The sequence below is a fragment of the Ranitomeya imitator genome, chromosome 10 (assembly GCF_032444005.1).
Source record: "Ranitomeya imitator isolate aRanImi1 chromosome 10, aRanImi1.pri, whole genome shotgun sequence".
In the NCBI taxonomy this organism is placed as follows: Eukaryota; Metazoa; Chordata; class Amphibia; order Anura; family Dendrobatidae; genus Ranitomeya; species Ranitomeya imitator.
Window position 1 is genome coordinate 54,424,971 of NC_091291.1, and position 19,144 is coordinate 54,444,114.

Below are 19,144 nucleotides of genomic sequence, written 5' to 3' on the forward strand. Positions count from 1 at the left end.
AGACTCCCAATCATTGGAAAAAATCAAAATATCATCCAAATATACGACCATGAATTTATCAAGATAATTGCGGAAAATATCATGCATGAAAGACTGGAACACAGATGGAGCATTAGAGAGCCCAAATGGCATCACAAGGTATTCAAAATGGCCTTCGGGCGTATTAAATGCAGTTTTCCATTCGTCACCCTGTTTAATACGAACAAGATTATATGCCCCTCGGAGGTCAATCTTAGTAAACCAACTAGCCCCCTTAATCTGAGCAAACAAATCAGTAAGCAGAGGCAAGGGGTATTGGAATTTAACCGTGATCTTATTAAGAAGACGATAATCAATACAGGGTCTCAAGGAGCTATCCTTCTTAGCAACAAAAAGAAACCCGCTCCCAATGGTGACGAAGAGGGCCGAATATGCCCTTTCTCCAAAGATTCCTTAACATAGCTCCGCATGGCGGCATGCTCTGACACAGACAGATTGAAAAGTCGGCCCTTAGGGAACTTACAACCAGGAATCAAGTTAATAGCACAATCACAGTCCCTATGTGGAGGAAGGGAACTGGACTTGGGCTCATCAAATACATCCTGGAAATCCGACAAAAACTCAGGGACCTCAGAAGAGGGGGAAGAGGAAATTCGCAGGTAATTGGCCATTAGTTGTCAATATTTCTTACAGGACTCTGGGGATAGCCGAACACAATATACTGCAAAAAGGCTTATCCTATTGCCCATCATATAGGTTCAGGATATTTGAACTCGAAATGGACCTATTGAAATTTTTCCGTTGTCTTAGATTAAAAGCATACTTTTCAGAGATGCCTTCCCAGACTAACCCCACAGCACCTAGTGGGTCTGGCCCCAGATTATTAACAGCAGAGAGCCTGGGCCTGAGACCTAAGAGTTCATTCAGACCCCCACGTGGCTCACACACACTGGAAGCATTCATTGACTTAGTACATAAATCGTTCCAGGATCTATGCACAAACATTAATAATGGCCAGCTACATTTCGCCCCTAACCTCACAGCCCTTGACCAACAGGCCCTTAGATCCATACAAGATGATCCCAATCTGGTCATTAAGCCCGCTGACAAAGGGGGAGCCATTGTGGTAATGAATAAAACTGATTATGTTAGGGAGATTTTGAGGCAACTTGATGATGCTACCATATGTAGGGAACTTCCAAGGGACCCTACCAATGAGACCAGGACACTCATAACAGAGACCCTACAGAAATACTTAGATCTGGGGATAGTAGACTCAAAAACGTGAATTTCTCACTCAAAAACACCCCGTCACCCCGGTGTTCTACACCCTCCCAAAAATTCACAAGAATCTACAATGTCCCCCTGGCAGACCCATAGTGGCCTCAACTGAATCTATTTTATCCCCTTTATCAGTGTTCCTTGAAAAGATCATTACACCTTTAACCAAAAATGCACCCTCCTTTATTCTAGACACGGGCGATTTCCTATCCCACATCAGACAACTTGGGAACATATCTAACACAGCATTCCTAGTATCATTTGATGTAAAGGATTTATATACCTCCATCCCACACAAGGAGGGTATAGACCCAATACGTCGGCTCCTTTGTTCTACCGGAATGATAGGGGATCAGGTCAATCTCTGTACTGAACTGCTCACACTTGTACTTACACGGAACTTCTTTATGTTCCAGGATAGGTTTTTCCTACAAATACGGGGGACCGCAAATGGGGTCTAACGTAGCGCCCCCTTACGCTAACAGCTACATGGCAGATTATGAGGCTACACTCATTTACACTCATCCCCTTTACCATAACCACATACGGTCATGGAAACGCTTCATCGACGACATTTTTTGCATCTGGGAAGGCCCACTGGAATCTCTGCAGACTTTCCACCAATTCCTAGAAACCTCATGGCCAGGTTTATCTTTTACCATGGCCTACGACCTAAAAAAACTCAGTTTTCTGGATACATTGGTCATAAAGGTGGATGATGGATCACTGTCCACTGATCTGTATACTAAAGAGACAGATAGAAACAGCCTTCTCCACTTCAACAGTTTCCATCCCAAATCTATGAAAACCTCAATACCCAAGTCTCAGATCCATAGGATTAACCGCATAGTATCTAACGACACCACACGCCCGGCTAGGGTAGAAGAACTCCACGATAAGTTCCGACAGCGGGGCTACCCTAACTCAGTCCTACAGAACACAAACCATACACCATCTACTAATAGGGCGGGTGGGTCTAATAGGATTCCTTTTGTACACACCTATCATCCTTATGCCTATATACTCCACAGAACTATCCGTAGACATTGGCATCTATTACAGGAGGCACATCCTAAAGTCCCTGAGTTTCGCACACCTTTCCTTCCCTGCTTCAAGAGAGCACCTAACATCAGGGACAAATTGGTTAAAGCAGACGTTGCCCCTCCTAACACCGTCCCACGGCAAACATTTCTACAGAATCCAAAATTTGGCACATTCCCCTGTCTCCATTGCAATCAATGCAGCAATGTTATCAGGGGTGATTCATTCCATCATCCACACTCAGGCAAACGTTTTAATATAAGGGGATACTACACAGCTTTTGTAGTTTATCTGATTAAATGCCCTTGTGGCCTGATGTACATTGGTGAGACGACACAGCCAGCTAAAGACCGAATATCTAAGCACAAATCCACAGTACGTTGCAAGAACCTTCTTCTCCCCATACCTGAACATTTTATTGCACATAATCATAACGTTTCTCAATTGAGATTTCAGATAATTGAGCATGTACCACAACCATGGAGGGGTGGTGACCGCATTCAAAAATTAAAACAACGTGAGGCATATTGGATCCACACACTAGGGACCCTCTACCCCAGGGGTCTCAACAGAGAATATGATCTGTTATCCTTCCTATAAGAGTATTCTGTATAGTATGCCTTATTACTTCAATCTAGGTTTATTGTCCTGTGTTATATGCTTATCGGTGATATATACCCTATTCTAACTGTACGTCTCCTTTCAGAATCGCCGCTTCTGACCTTCAGCCACCTAGGATCCACTATATCATGCACGGTCTTTCCTTTTACCACTTGGACCAGCTCTGCTTCTGACACGTTCCCTCTGAGCCACCGTACCCCTGTGGGACGCATGATGAGGTCACTGGAATGCACTCAGTGGGCACGCCCAGCTTTTCTCATCTCTCTATGTGTAGTCACACACATTCAGCCTCGGACTTAAGCCACACCCACTTCCTGTTATATTCACTGCACGCTGCTCATCCAGGCAGACAAGCGGTGGACACCGCGTCGCATGGACTAATCTGTTCCACAGCTCCTCTCAGGTTTGTTTTCCTCCCACCTTTAGCTCTCACTACCATCATTTGCAGTGCTTTTACCTATCATGCGCTCCCCATACAGGCCACCCACGCTATTCCAGACCCTGTTTTGGTCGGACCCTGTGAGCCTGCTTCTATCTACTTCCTGGTAGGACAATTATACTTCACTACTATGATCTCCTACATTTGGGGCTTTATTTATACCTCTGCCATATACTTACTAATACCATTTTACCACTCCCATAGAACTCACAGCACTGGCAGAATTTCACTGCCTCACCTTTCACCGCTCCTATTGGCAGTACGGTATGTTCCTCTGTTTCCCACTTGTACATTTTCTTTGTTCCCATATGGCACTTAGCAGTGCATTGGGATTTTCATTATTATGTTATACCATTTCCTTGTTCCCTGCTAGATGCTGACCATTATTTTGTCTTGTGCATAGCCTATTGTGTTGTGACTTTTGAACTCCGTGTTATAGTATAATATATACTCCTCACAGGACCGTATCTTTTTGTTTGTGTACATACTTTGTTTTCCTTTTTTTGAGTGATGTTAACTCATATTGTTTTCTTTGTTATTTTGTACATAGTTACTGAGGAAGGCCAATATTGGCCGAAACGTTTATCTTCTCTCTTGTTAATAAATCCCAAGAGATTCACCATAAGTTGAGTGCCGGGTTTATTTTATATTGATATATGATGTGGGATCCTACCCGGGCACCTTCACAGGGTAGTGCTTACGGTTCTTTTTCCCAATAGCACAATCACAGTCCCTATGTGGAGGAAGGGAACTGGACTTGGGCTCATCAAATACATCCTGGAAATCCAACAAAAACTCGGGGACCTCAGAAGAGGGGGAAGAGGAAATTGACATCAAAGGAACGTCACTATGTACTCCTCGACAACCCCAACTAGTCACCGACATAGTTTTCCAATCCAGCACCGGATTATGTTCCTGTAACCATGGAAATCCCAGCACAACAACATCATGCAGGTTATGCAACACCAGAAAACGGCAATCTTCCTGATGTGCAGGAGCCATGTACATAGTCATCTGTGTCCAGTACTGAGGTTTATCCTTGGCCAAGGGTGTAGCATCAATGCCCCTCAAAGGAATAGGGCTCTGCAAAGGCTGCAAGGAAAAACCACAGCGCCTGGCGAATTTTAAGTCCATTAAGTTCAGGGCAGCGCCTGAATCCACAAATGCCATGACAGAAAAGGACGACAATGAGCAAATCAGGGTGACAGATAAGAGAAATTTAGGCTGTATAGTACTAATGGTAACAGACCTAGCGACTCTCTTAGTACGCTTAGGGCAATCAGAGATAACATGAGCCGAATCACCACAGTAAAAACAGCCTATTCTGACGTCTGAATTCCTGCCGTTCTGTTCTAGTCAAAATCCTATCACATTGCATAGGTTCAGGACTCTGCTCAGAGGACACTGCCATATGGTGCACAGCTTTGCGCTCGCGCAGACGCCAATCAATCTGAATGGCTAGAGACATAGATTCGCTCAAACCAGCAGGCGTAGTGAAGCCCACCATAACATCTTTAAGGGTTTCAGAAAGACCTTTTCTGAAAATAGCAGCCAGAGCCTCTTCATTCCATTTAGTGAGCACAGACCATTTTCTAAATTTCTGGCAGTATAACTCTGCCGCTTCCTGACCTTGACACAAGGCCAACAGGGTTTTTTCTGCATGATCCACAGAATTAGGTTCGTCATACAATAATCCGAGCGCTTGAAAAAATGCATCTACATTCAATAATGCCGGATCCCCTGTTTCAAGAGAAAAAGCCCAGTCTTGAGGATCACCACGCAGCAAGGATATGATGATTTTCACCTGCTGAATGGGATCACCAGAAGAACGGGGTTTCAAAGCAAAAAACAATTTGCAGTTATTTTTAAAGTTCAAAAACTTGGATCTGTCCTCAAAAAACAAATCAGGAGTAGGAATTCTGGGCTCTAAAGCCGGAGTCTGGACAACATAGTCCTGGATATTCTGTACTCTTGCAGCAAGTTGATCCACACGAGAAAACAAACCCTGAACATCCATGCCAAAACATATATCCTGAACCACCCAGATATCAAGAGGAAAAAAAAAGACAAACCAAAGCACAGAAAAAAATGGTTCAGAACTTTCTTTTCCTTCTTTTGAGATACATTTAATTCATTTTTGGCCACTTGTACTGTTATGATCTGGTGGTTTAGGAACAACATGAGACAAGCTCTGAAGGAGGTGGTATCTGTACAAACCCTGAACCTAGCAGCGCAACTAAAAATAGCCGTGGGGGGTACCTGACGCTCCCTAGACCCCTCGGCACAGCCTAAGATCTAACTTCCCCTAAAGATAGAAACAGGAAACCTATCTTGCCTCAGGGAAAATCCCCAAAGGAAAGATAGCCCCCCACAAATATTGACGGTGAGAGGAGGGGAAAATAACATACGCAGAAATTAAATCAGATTTTAGCATAGGAGGCCAGTCTAGCTTGATAGGACAGGAAAGGATACTGTGCGGTCAGTATAAAAACTACAAAACAATCCACACAGAGTTTACAAAATCTCCACACCTGACTAAAGGTGTGGAGGGTAAATCTGCTTCCCAGAGCTTCAGCTAACAGAAAAAATCCATACTGACAAGCTGGACAAATATAGAATGCACAGAACAATAAGTCCACAATATGTGGACTGAAATGAGCAAAGCCAGAACTTATCTTTGCAGAACTGGTCAGGAAACAAGGAGAATCCAAGCAGAGATGTGAATCCAGCCAGGAACATAGACAAGTGGCACAGGCTGAAGAAAGAGCCAGACTTAAATAGCGGACAATAAGTGGATGCAGCTGATGACAGCTAACTCCAAGGAGCAGCCATACCACTAGAAGCCACAAGAGGGAGCCCAAGAGCAGAACTCACAAAAGTGCCACTTACAACCACCGGAGGGAGCCCAAGAGCGGAATTCACAACAATTTGCCCCATATAATGCTGCACATGGCCCCATACAGATATTTGCCCCATATAATGCTGCACATGGCCCCATAAGATGCTCCATACAGATATTTGCCCCATATAACACTGCACATGGCCCCATACAGATATTTGCCCCATATAATGCAGCACATGGCCCCATAAGATGCTCCATACAGATATTTGCCCCATATAACACTGCACATGGCCCCATACAGATATTTGCCCCATATAATGCAGCACATGGCCCCATAAGATGCTCCATACAGATATTTACCCCATATAACACTGCACATGGCCCCATACAGATATTTGCCTCAGATAATGCAGCACATGGCCCCATACAGATATTTGCCCCATATAATGCTGCACATGGCCCCATAAGATGCTCCTTACAGATATTTGCCCCATATAATGCTGCACATGGCCCCATACAGATATTTGCCCCATATAATGCTGCACATGGCCCCATAAGATGCTCCATACAGATATTTGCCCCATATAACACTGCACATGGCCCCATACAGATATTTGCCCCATATAATGCAGCACATGGCCCCATACAGATATTTGCCCCATATAATGCAGCACATGGCCCCATACAGATATTTGCCCCATATAATGCTGCACATGGCCCCATAAGATGCTCCATACAGATATTTGCCCCATATAACACTGCACATGGCCCCATACAGATATTTGCCCCATATAATGCAGCACATGGCCCCATACAGATATTTGCCCCATATAATGCTGCACATGGCCCCATAAGATGCTCCATACAGACATTTGCTCCATATGCTGTTGCTGCAATTAAAAAAAAAAAAATCACATACTCCCTTCTCAGGCCCCCGACGCTTGCTATATTCACTTGCTCCGCGTTCCACCAATGGCCACCGCTGTGTCTTCCCCGTCCTCTGCACTGACTGTTCAGGCAGAGGGCGGCACGCACACTAATGGCGTCATCGCGCCTTCTGACCTGAGCGTCACTGCAGAGGACGCGGAAGACTCGGCGGTGGTGGAATGGGGAGTAGGTGAATATTTCACACTGCGTTATACTCACCTGCTCCTGGCACAGTGTCCCTGGTTCTCCGACGCCGCAGCTTCTTCCTGTAGTGAGCGGTCACATGGTACCGCTCATTTCAGTCATGAATATGCAGCTCCACCCCTATGGGAGTGGAGTGAGGTCCATATTCATTACAGTAATGAGCGGTGTAATGTCCACACGGCGTAAGGAATTTAAGAGAGAGTAAGCTTTAACTGTATTTTATTCTTCTCTTTTCCTCCAGCACACAGCATAACAGCAGCATAAGATTTCCTCCTCCTGCTAGAACTGAAACAGAAACTACACTCAACTCCCGCCCTCGCTTTCTTAAAGAGACAGATCTAATTCTTATACATTACATCATCCCCCTTTTTTATATATATATATATATATATATATATATATATATATATATATATATATATATATATATTAACAACCTAAAACAGATATTGACAATGTAACAACACGAAAATGTCCAAGAAAAACCATGTCTGTATTGTCTTATTCCCCTTTTTTTTTAAACTATATCTCTTCAATAAGTCTCGATGGAGCCCTTCTTTCCCGTGTAGGGTACTGTCTGGGTTCATTGGGGGTGTCCAGTGCTGACGGATCAGTCACCTCTTGTTGGTCCTCTCCACCGTCGGGTATCAAATCTTCCACTGGTGGGAGTTCATTACCATTGTTCTGCGGTATGATTTTAAAATGTGAGGAATTTCGAGTAATGGAGTGTCCGTCTCGCTCAGCCGTGACCATACTGCCTTTTCTCTCAGTAACATTATATTTTGCAGGACTATATACAGCTGAGGTTTTGTTGGTTGATTTTTGACGCACAACAACGATATCACCTCTTTTGATGGCACATGGCTGTGCCCGTCGCCTTCTGTCTGCATAATGTTTCATGGCTTGCTTGTTAAAGAAATCTGTTGATCGCACTGAAGAGTCATTTGGTAAGGGATGACTGGTCACATCAGGGATCCGTGTACGAAGAGTTCTGCTGAACATTAGATGAGATGGCGCAGCATTAGTGGTGGAATGTGGCGTGTTGCGGTAATTGCGCAGGAATTTGTATAGTGACTGTTTCAGTGGGGTGTGCTCCAGGCTAGCTGCCTTGATTCGTTTCCCCATGGTGCGCATGAAACGTTCTACGATTCCTTTAGCTTGCGGCCAGCAAGGTGTGATTTTTCTGTGGCCGAACCCCAAGTATTCAGAAAACTGTGCAAACACATGTCCATTGAATGGAGGTCCATTATCTGTTTTGACCACTCTTGGAATGCCATATGCAGAGAATATGTCGTCCAGTTCTGGTATGACACTATTAGCAGACGTTGAAGAGATGAATGAAATGACAGGGTATCTAGAATATTCATCAATTGTTACTAGAATGTATTGGCCATTTGGTAATGGTCCATATATGTCGACTGCCACTTCCTCCCATACAGCAGTGGGTAACGGAGACATTTGTAATGGCTCTAGAGTTGATAATGGAGTAAATAATTGACAAGTAGAGCAATGTCTAATCTTCTCTTCCACCAATTTATCCATATTTGGGAACCACACTTTTTCTCTGAGTAACTTTTTTGTGCCAACAATTCCTAGATGACCTTCGTGTGCTATCTGTATGACTAGGTTGCGCAAGGCCTTAGGTACAACCAGATTGGTACCACGAAGGATGAGTTGATCTTCAGTGACTGATAATTCCTCACGTACATTTGAAAATAGTTTTAACTCTTTCAGATCAATCCTATCTTCAGGAAATTTTTTCTTTTGAATTTCATGCCACCTTCTATTTTGGATAATTTGTATTAAGGTACAGAGTGTCTTGTCACTTGTTGTCATATTCACAAACTGATCAACAGAAAGTGCTTTTGGCACGGCGTGAGCTGCAACAAAGTGGATGTATTCTTCAATGGAGGAATGCACAGGTAAATCATCATTCGTGGGATGTCTTGAGAGATAATCAGCCGGATTGCTGTATTTTCCAGGTTTGTGAACAATTTTGTAATTATAGTCCTGTAGACGTAGACCCCATCGTTCAATCCGTGCTGGCATTTTAGCTTGGGGATTTCCAAAAATTGTAAGGAGAGCTTGATGATCTGTGACAATAGTGAAGGAAGTGCCATAGAGAAATAAGTGAAAGTGTTCACATTTCCAGACGACTGCCAAGCTTTCTTTTTCAGGTTGTGAGTACTTTCTTTCAGTGCTTGTTAAGCTTTTACTTGCATAAGAAATGATGTGGGGACTTTGATTGTCATCCTTGTATTGTGCTAAAATTGCACCCAGTCCCACGGGACTGGCGTCCACAATCAGTTCGGTTCGAAGAGCTGGATCAAAAATAGGCCATGGTGGTTGTTGAGCAGAGTTCGTTTTTGATTGTTTCAAAAGAGGCCTGACAGCCTTGGGACCATTGAAAAACGCAATTTTGTTTTGTAAGTTCCCTTAATGGAGTGCTGATTGTTGAAAAATTTGGAATATATCTAGCACAGTAACTTGCCATTCCAAGAAAAGAGCGCACTTCACTGGCATCCTGTGGAATTGAAGCTGCTCTGATGGATTCCACCTTCTTGGGATCAGGTCGTACTCTTTCCGCCGAGAAAATGTGACCATAGAACTCCAATGAATTTTTATCAAATTCACATTTTTCTTTGTTTAAAGTGAGTCCAGCAGAGAGCAGACATTCAAAGATACAGTAGCATATAGAGCACGATTATGTTCAGCTTGAGTTTTCCCAAAAACCAGTATGTCATCACTGTAATTAAAGGCATTTGGAATATGTTGAATGACGCTCCTTATCGTATCTTGAAAAATTTCTGCTGCTGAGCAGACCCCAAACGTCAATCTTTTGTATCTTCTGAGACCCACATGGGTGGAAAATGTTGTTAAGTATCTGGATTCTGGGCTCATTTCTAGTTGATGATAGCCCTTATTGAGGTCGAGCTTTGAAATAACAGTTGCTCCATTTAATAAATGAATAATCTCATCAATTGAGGGTGAGATGTGTCTTTCCCTCTGAATAGCAGTGTTGGGCAGGCGCATGTCAACACAGTCTTACCTGCTCTGGAGTCTTTGGTTTTGGAACTACCACAAGTGGAGAGACCCATGGAGTGGGACCAGAAACAGTTTCAATGACATCATCATCCATGAGTAATTGGAGTTCCTTTTCTACCTTCTTTCTCAGGTGAAATGGAATACGTCTGTGAGCCTGGGCTACTGGACGGACACTGTCATCCACATGAAGATGCACTTGAGAGTCCTTTAATTTTCCTAATCCACTAAATAGGGAGGGAAAACTGTTAACCATGGCTTGTACATCCAGGTCCGCAGGGTCGGTTATGGTATGAACAATCTGGATGAGTCCTAGCTTCAAGGCAGTGTGATAGCTGAGAAGACAGCCTCCCGATCCTTGTAATGTGTGAAAAGTGGTTTTCTGCCTATTTTTTTTATAGCTAAGTTCAGCATCAAATTGTCCCATTGTAACTAGAGGTGTTTTAGATCCATATGGGAAGATTTTAGTCTGCACTTGCTGTAAGACTGGCTTTGTTTTCAATTGTTCATAAGTATTGCTGTCTATGATATCCACCGAAACTCCTGTATCTATGGTAAAGGTGATATCCGTGTTGCAGATGGTGAGTGTAATACATGGAGACTGCACTGAGCCAGTGACAGAAGTTGTGAACACATAGTTCTCAGCCACAGACATTTCTTCTATATCCTGATTTACCATTTTTATATTTGCAGGCTTTCTAATTGGCAGAGGAGACTTGTTGGGCGCTGATATGCAAGTTTGTCCTATACTGCAAGTTTGTCCTATAGCTGGACATTTGTTCATGTGGTGAGGGAAATCTTGTCCACATCTATAACATTTCTTCTGTTGCGGGGCCTGCTTGCCTTGTGCACTGTTATGTTTGAGATTATGCACATGTAAATTATCCCCACTCTCCATTGCACTTGCCTGATGATCTGCTATCTCTATAGCACGGGCCATCTTGAGTAAATCATGCAGAGAGAGATCCTGCTGCAGAGCTTTACGCCTTATGGTATTAGACGAGCAGGTGACAATTACTTGAGTTAGGATTTCATCATCTACGTCAGTAAATGCACACCCATGTGCTAGTTCTTTTAGCCGGGTGACATAGGTGTCTATGGATTCTTCTGGAAGCTGCTTAGCAATCCTGAACTTGTATCTTTCATATCTGATGTTTTGTTTAGGGTTGAAGTAGTCAGTGAGAGCTTTGAAGCATTTGCTGTACGTGTCTGTCTCCGCTGCTGGTAATGTGCTGTATATGTCATAGACTCCTGTGCCCGCGCAATGCAGGAACACGGCTTTTTTTCTGTTCTCCTCTTTTATATCTATTGCTTCCAGGAAATTCTCAAATTGATTTAACCATTTTCTCCAGTTATGAGAGAGATTAGTGACATCAGTCATATCAAACTGTGGGAACATGTGCAAGTATTCAGCCATGATGGAGTCTCTCAGTGGCACTGGCGTGTGTAGCGGTAAAGCAGGGGTCAGTACTCACAGTAGCAGGTGATTCAATCCCATCCTCGTCGCCAGTTGTAATGTCCACATGGTGCAAGGAATTTAAGAGAGAGTAAGCTTTAACTGTATTTTATTCTTCTCTTTTCCTCCAGCACAAAGCATAACAGCAGCATAAGATTTCCTCCTCAGGCTAGAACTGAAACAGAAACTACACTCAACTCCCGCCCTCGCTTTCTTAAAGAGACAGATCTAATTCTTATACATTACAAGCGGTACCATGTGACCGCTCACTACAGAAAGAAGCTGCCGGAGAACCAGGGACACCGCCCCAGGAGAAAGTGAGTATTATTACACAACTGCCGCTCCCCCTCCCCTGCTGACTCCTGGGTATGACTCGAGTATAAGCAGAGGGGCAATTTCAGCCTAAAAAAATGGGCTGAATTTCTCAGCTTATACTCAAGTATATACGGTAATATGTGATAAATAGATATGGCAGTGTGTTGGTCTATGGGGGTTACAGAGAGAGCTATATGGTAGAGTGAGCAGGGTGACAGGAGCACAGAGTATTTCAGGAGAGCAGTGTGCTGGTCTATGCGGGGAGTGTGCGCACGCTGACGCTCACACGCTGACACACATGCTCACAACTGTATACTTAGCCTTTACTGGCTATTAAAATGGGGGGCCCCAAACAAACAAAAAAAAATGACGTGGGGTCCCACTATAATTAATAACCAGCAAAGGCTATGCAAACAGCTTCAGGATATTAATAGCCTAGGAAGGTGCCATGGATATTGCCCCCCCAGACTGAAAACCATTAGCTCTCAGCTGCCCCAGAAATGGCACATCTATTAGATGCGTCTTTCTGGCACTTTGCCCGGCTCTTGCCACTAGCCCCGTAGTGGTGGCAAGTTGGTTTCATATTTGTGGGGTTGATGTCACCTTTCTATTGTCCGGTGACATCAAGCCCACAGCTTAGTAATGGAGATGCGTATATAAGACACCTATCCATTACTAATCCTATAGTTGTATGGTAAATACACAGCCAGAATAAAGTCCTTTCTTAATCTTAATTAAACCACACTTACTGAACGCATAATCCCCGAATACCTTGTCTCCTGCATCAAAAACATAATAAACCACAGATATCCCTCACCTGTCCGCCGAGAAGATAATCCATAATGTCCCACGACGATCCTGATCACTTTGAGAGCAGTCATATCAGTGATAAGCCTGCTCTCAAAGACAGCCGGCCATAGACTGACAGGTAATCGCCCCCTGCAGTGGATCACTGCGCCGCCATATGTTTTTTTTAATTTTTATGTGAATGTGTATGTAATGTAACTTTTTTTAACCCCTTAGTGACAGAGCCAATTTTTACAATTCTGACCACTGTCACTTTATGAGGTTATAACTCTGGAACGCTTTAACATATCCCGCTTATTCAGAGATTGTTTTTTGTGACATATTGTACTTCATGTTAGTGGTAACATTTCTTCGATATTACTTGCGATTATTTATGAAAAAAACGGAAATATGGCGAAAATTTTTAACATTTTGCAATTTTCAAACTTTGTATTTTTATGCCCTTAAATCAGAGAGATATGTCACAAAAAATAGTTAATAAATAACATTTCCCACATGTCTAGTTTACATCAGCACAATTCTGGAAACAACATTTTTTTTGTTAGGGAGTTATAAGGGTTAAAAGTTGACCAGCAATTTCTCATTTTTACAACACCATTTATTTAGGGACCACATCACATTTGAAGTCATTTTGAGGGGTTTATATGATAAAAAATAACCAAGTGTGACACCATTCTAAAAACTGCACCCCTCTAGGTGCTCAAAACCACATTCAAGAAGTTTATTAACCCTTTACGTGCTTCACAGGAACTGAAACAATGTGGAAGGAAAAAATGAACGTTTAACTTTTTTTGCAAACATTTTACTTCAGAACCATTTTTTTTATTTTCACAAGTGTAAAAACAGAAATTTAACCATAAATTTTGTTGTGCAATTTCTCCTGAATACGACGATACCCCATATGTGGGGGCAAACCACTGTTTGGGCGCACAGCAGAGCTTGGAAGAGAAGGAGCGACGTTTTGACTTTATCAATGCAGAATTGGCTGGAATTGAGATCGGATGCCATGTCATGTTTAGAGAGCCCCTGATCTGCCTAAACAGTGGAACCCGCCCACAAGTGACACCATTTTGGAAACGAGACCCCTTAAGAAACTTATCTAGATGTGTGGTGAGCACTTTAAACCCCCAAGTGCTTCACAGAAATTTATAAAGTAGAGCCGTGAAAATAAAAAATCCTTTTTCCCCCCTCAAAAATGATTTTTTAGCCTGCAATTTTTTATTTTCTCAAGGGTAACAGGAGAAATTGGACCCCAAAATCTGTTGACCAGTTTGTCCTGAGTATGCGGATACCCCATATGTGGGGGGAGCACTGCTTGGGCACCCATTGGGGCTCGGAAGGGAAGGAGCGCCGCTTGGAATGCAGACTTTGATGGGATGGTCAACGGGCGTCATGTTGCATTTGCAGAGCTCCTGATGTACCTAAACAGTAGAAACCCCCCACAAGTGACCCCATTTTTTGGAAACTAGACCCCCCCAAAGAGTTTATCTAGATGTGTGGTGAGCACTATGAACCCCCAACTGCTTCACAGAAGTTTATAATGTAGAGCCATCAAAATAAAAAATCATTTTTTCAACAAAAATGATCTTTTCACCCCCAAATTTTTACTTTCACAAGGGTAACCGGAGAAATTGGACCCCAAAATTTATTGTGCGATTTATGCTGAGTAGGCCGATACCCCATATGTGGGGGGGGAACACTGTTTGGGCGCATGGCAGAGCTCGGAAGGGAAGAAGCGCCGTTTTGGAATGCAGACTTTGATAGAATGGTCTGCGGGCGTTATGTTGCGTTTGCAGAGCCCCTGATGTGCCTAAACAGTAGAAACCCCCCACAAGTGACCCCATTTTGGAAACTAGACCCCCTAAGGAACTTATCTAGATGTGTGGTGAGAACTTTGAATGCCCAAGTATTTTTTTTTCCACAAAAAAGATTTTTTTAGCCTCCAAGTTTTTATTTTCACAAGGATAACAGGAGAAATTGGACCCCAAAAGTTTTTGTACAATTTATCTCGAGTAAGCTGATGCCCCATATGTGGGGGTAAACCACTTTTTGGGTGCACAGCCGAGCTCAGAAGGGAGGGAGCACCATTTGACTTTTTGAGCGCAAAATTGGCTGTCGTGTTTGGAGAGCCCCTGATGTACCTAAACATTGGAAACCCCCCAATTCTAACTCCAACCCTAACCCCAACACACCCCTAACCCTAATCCCAACCCGTTCCATAATCCTAATCACAACCCTAACGATAATCACAACCCTAACCATAAAACCCTAAATCCAACACACCCCTAATCCTAATCTCAACCCTAACCTCAAACCTAACCCTAATCCCAATACACCCCTAACCCCAACCCTAATGCCAACCCTAACCCTAATGCCAACCCTAACCCTAACCCCAACTAACCTTAACTTTAGCCGCAGCCCTAAGGCTACTTTCACACTTGCGTCTTGTGGCATCCGTCGCAATCCGTCGTTTTGGACAAAAAACAGATCCTGCAAATGAGCCCGCAGGATACGTTTTTTGCCCATAGACTTGTATTGCCGACGGATGGCCACACGTCGCATCCGTCGTGCACTTGATCCGTTGTGTTTTGGCGGACCGTCGTCACAAAAAAGCATTCAATATAACTTTTTTTGTACGTCGCGTTCACCATTTCCGACCGTGCATGCGTGGCCGTAACTCCGCCCCCTCCTCCCCAGGACATAGACTGTGCAGCGGATGCGTTGAAAAATTGCATCCGCTGCCCACATTGTGCACAATTTTCACAACGTGCGTCGGTACGTCGGGCCGACGCATTGCGACGGCCCCGTACCGATGCAAGTGTGAAAGAAGCCTAACCCTAGCCCTAAATTTAACCCTAAATTTAGCCCCAACCCTAAATTTAGCCCCAACTCCTCTAGCTGCCGGCCGGCAGATCATGGCGGGCTGACTGCGCATGCGCCCGCCATTTTCTTACTGGATGAAGAAGCCAGTGAGCAAGAGGGGATGCAGGAGGACGCAGGGACACCGGTAAGTATAACAGGGTCCCCAAAACTCCCTATTTCTCTGTCCTCTGATGTGCGATCCCATCAGAGGACAGTGAATAACACACCGCTTTTTTTTTTTTTTTGGCCGCCGGAAAACAGTTAATTACCGGCGATCGCAAAACGGGTCAGTAAAAACCGACCCCGATCATGTTCTTTGGGGTCTCTGCTACCCCCGGCAGCCGAGACCCCAAAGATCCTCCGGGTGCCAGCCGGCGAGCGCACTGCGCATGCGCCCGCCATTTTTTGGCCGGAACAAGATGGCGGCGCCCATCGGGAGCCACGAGGAGCACCGGGGGAGACAGGTGAGTATCAGAGGGCTATCGGACCCCATTTCTCTGTCCTCTGATGTGCAATCACATGAGATGAACATACTGAGATATGTATACTGAGATGCACATATTGAGATTTGTATACTTTTATGTACTATCTATGTAATTGGGGATTTGTATTATTTTTTGGTTAGGTGCTATGGTTCACCTTCATTGGTGACTGTACGTGCGGCTTGCTTTTTGTATTTTTTTGGTTTTGTTGCCATCTGGCATTATTAGGGCGTATCAGGGCCAGACGACGGGAGCGGGGGCGCCATTTTGCGCAGGATTATAGGGTGCCAACCCCCGCAGGCAGGCAGTATGCATCTAGGTACAGTTTAATCCCACAGGAAGGCTATAAGCCACATGGGGATATGTGCAATTGTGTACTAAGAGTGCGCTATTACTGATCTACTATAGCACACGTGCACTTTATTCTCTGCTGCTCCAATTGCATTGTATATTGGTTTTTTCTATTTTGTTCGTTTGTCTGTTTGTATGGGCTGCTGTGTCTATCTTCCTCACTTGAGGGTTTTCTAGGGTGAGTCAGGGCGAGCCTACGTTGAGCAGGGGCGCCATTGCGCACGATTTATAGGGTGCCAACCTCCGCAGCAAGGTAGGGTATAGATACCGGTAGTTATATGTTAGGACCTGAGTGCACCCTGTATCTTTTTTGTCAGCCTACAGTAGACGTTTTTAGGTCGTGAGTGTTGTCATTTTTTATCTGTATTACTATTAAATGTTATGTTTTATTGTGTATTGTACTTATTTGCTTATTTAGTGCTTTAGTCGGTGAATTATCACATCGGAGGACAGAGAAATTAAATGGGAAATTGCTGGGGTTTTTTTGCGCCTGACGGTAAACGGTTAATTACCGGCGATCGCAACTCGGGGGGGGGGGTATGGTGAGGAGGGGGTCGGTAAAAAAAAACCCGAATCATGTTCTCTGGGGTCTCTGCTACCCCCGGCAATCGACACCCCAGAGAAAATCCGACTCTGGGGGGCGCTATTCACTTTTTCCACAGCGCCGTTAATTAACGGCGCTGTGGTTTAAGTACCCATAACTGCCGCTGTTAAAAGGCGTATCGGCGGTCGTTAAGGGGTTAAACTGTGAGGACAGATACCGGCAGATGATACTACTCTCCCATCAGGTATAGCCCAATGGGAGCAATAGTCTCATCGGTCCGCGCCTGCTTTTTTACTGCAGGTCACAGTCAGCTGCGGAATCACACTGACATCTGCTAGCATGATCCTGCATCGCTGTGACCGACCATACCGGCTGTAGCGTTACCGCAGGTGACTCACAGCTGTGGGGTGACGCTGACATGTGACAGCATGACCCCCGCAGCTCCTGTTATAACGCATACTGAGCTGTGTGTGCAATGGGGAAGGATATACAGGGGGAGAGGAGTGCATAGGAGGGAGAGCGACCCATGGGGAGAGAGACATGCAGGGGGGAGAGGAGGGAGAGTGACCAATGGGGAGAGACATGCAGGGGGAGAGGAGTGCATAGGAGGGAGAGCAACCCATGGGGAAGAGACATGCAGGGGGGAGAGCGACCCATGGGGAGAGACATGCAGGGGGCGAGGAGTGCCTAGGAGGGAGAGCGACCCATGGGGAGAGAGACATGCAGGGGGAGAGGAGTGCATAGGAGAGCAACCCATGGGGAAAGAGACATGCAGGGGGAGAGGAGTGCATAGGAGGGAGAGCGACCCATGGGGAGAGAGACATGCAGGGGGAGAGGAGTGCATAGGAGAGCAACCCATGGGGAAAGAGACATGCAGGGGGAGAGGAGTGCATAGGAGGGAGAGCAACCCATGGGGAGAGACATGCAGGGGGAGGAGTGCAAAGGAGGGAGAGTGACCCATGGGGAGAGAAACATGCAGGGGGAGAGGAGTGCATAGGAGGGAGAGCGACCCATGGGGAGAGGAGTGCATAGGAGGGAGAGCAACCCATGGGGAGAGAGACACGCAGGGGAGAGGAGTGCATAGGAGGGAGAGCGACCCATAGGGAGAGAGACATGCCCCACAAACACATCTGTCAGACCATAACCAACTGCTCCTATACATCAAATCCACAAAGAAATCACCCTCACAAACCCCGCAAAAGACCGGCCTCTTTAGCCTGCCACCATCCTTCAAATGGTCCAAGATGTCGGCCTCAAAATACAAAGATGCCATCAACAGACCAGAGATCAAGGAGAAGCTCCAATGTTTCCATAATAACGTGTATGAACTCAACCCAGAAGGAGTACACCTAGTGGTAAGAGACATTAACAACATTCTATATGCCATGGCAGAAATGTCTGACCTGAAAAGAAGCATCAACAAGAGACCGAGTAAACAAAATCCCAACAACTGGTTTGACAAAGAATGCAAGACCATACGGAAGGCCCTAAGAATGGCCTCAAATAAAAAACACAGAGACCCCAATAACCCCACTCTGAGAGAAGCCTACCACACCGTACAACGAAATTACAAAGCCACCCTCAGAAAGAAAAAGCAAAACGACATCTCTACCAAACTCCTCCAACTCCAAGATGCCCTTGAAGACAACAAATTTTGGGAACTATGGAATCACCTTGGATCCCACCAGAAAAGCAACAGCCTCCACATCCAGAGCGGCAACATCTGGCTCCAGTACTTCAAGGACCTCTACAATGACATCCCAGGTGAAGACCTGAACCTGGCACAAAAAGAGCTTGTGAAAAAACTGAAAGATATGGAGGAAAAGTTCAAAGATTTCCAAAATCCTCTGGATACACCAATCACACTGACAGAAATAACAGAAAGGATCACACAGATAAAAGGTAAAAAAGCCAGTGGTCCAGATGGGATCCTCCCAGAAATGCTGAAATA

The 19,144-nt window shown here is 44.7% G+C and overlaps 1 long non-coding RNA gene across 1 annotated transcript; it reads left to right on the forward strand.

Moving 5' to 3' along the window:
• The first annotated feature begins 346 nt into the window (after positions 1 to 346).
• On the forward strand, positions 347 to 3,976 carry LOC138651783 (uncharacterized). The gene is made up of 3 exons (XR_011315533.1): positions 347 to 3,325; positions 3,402 to 3,467; positions 3,566 to 3,976. It is a non-coding gene; the product is annotated as an uncharacterized lncRNA (long non-coding RNA).
• Positions 3,977 to 19,144: the final 15,168 nt, after the last annotated feature.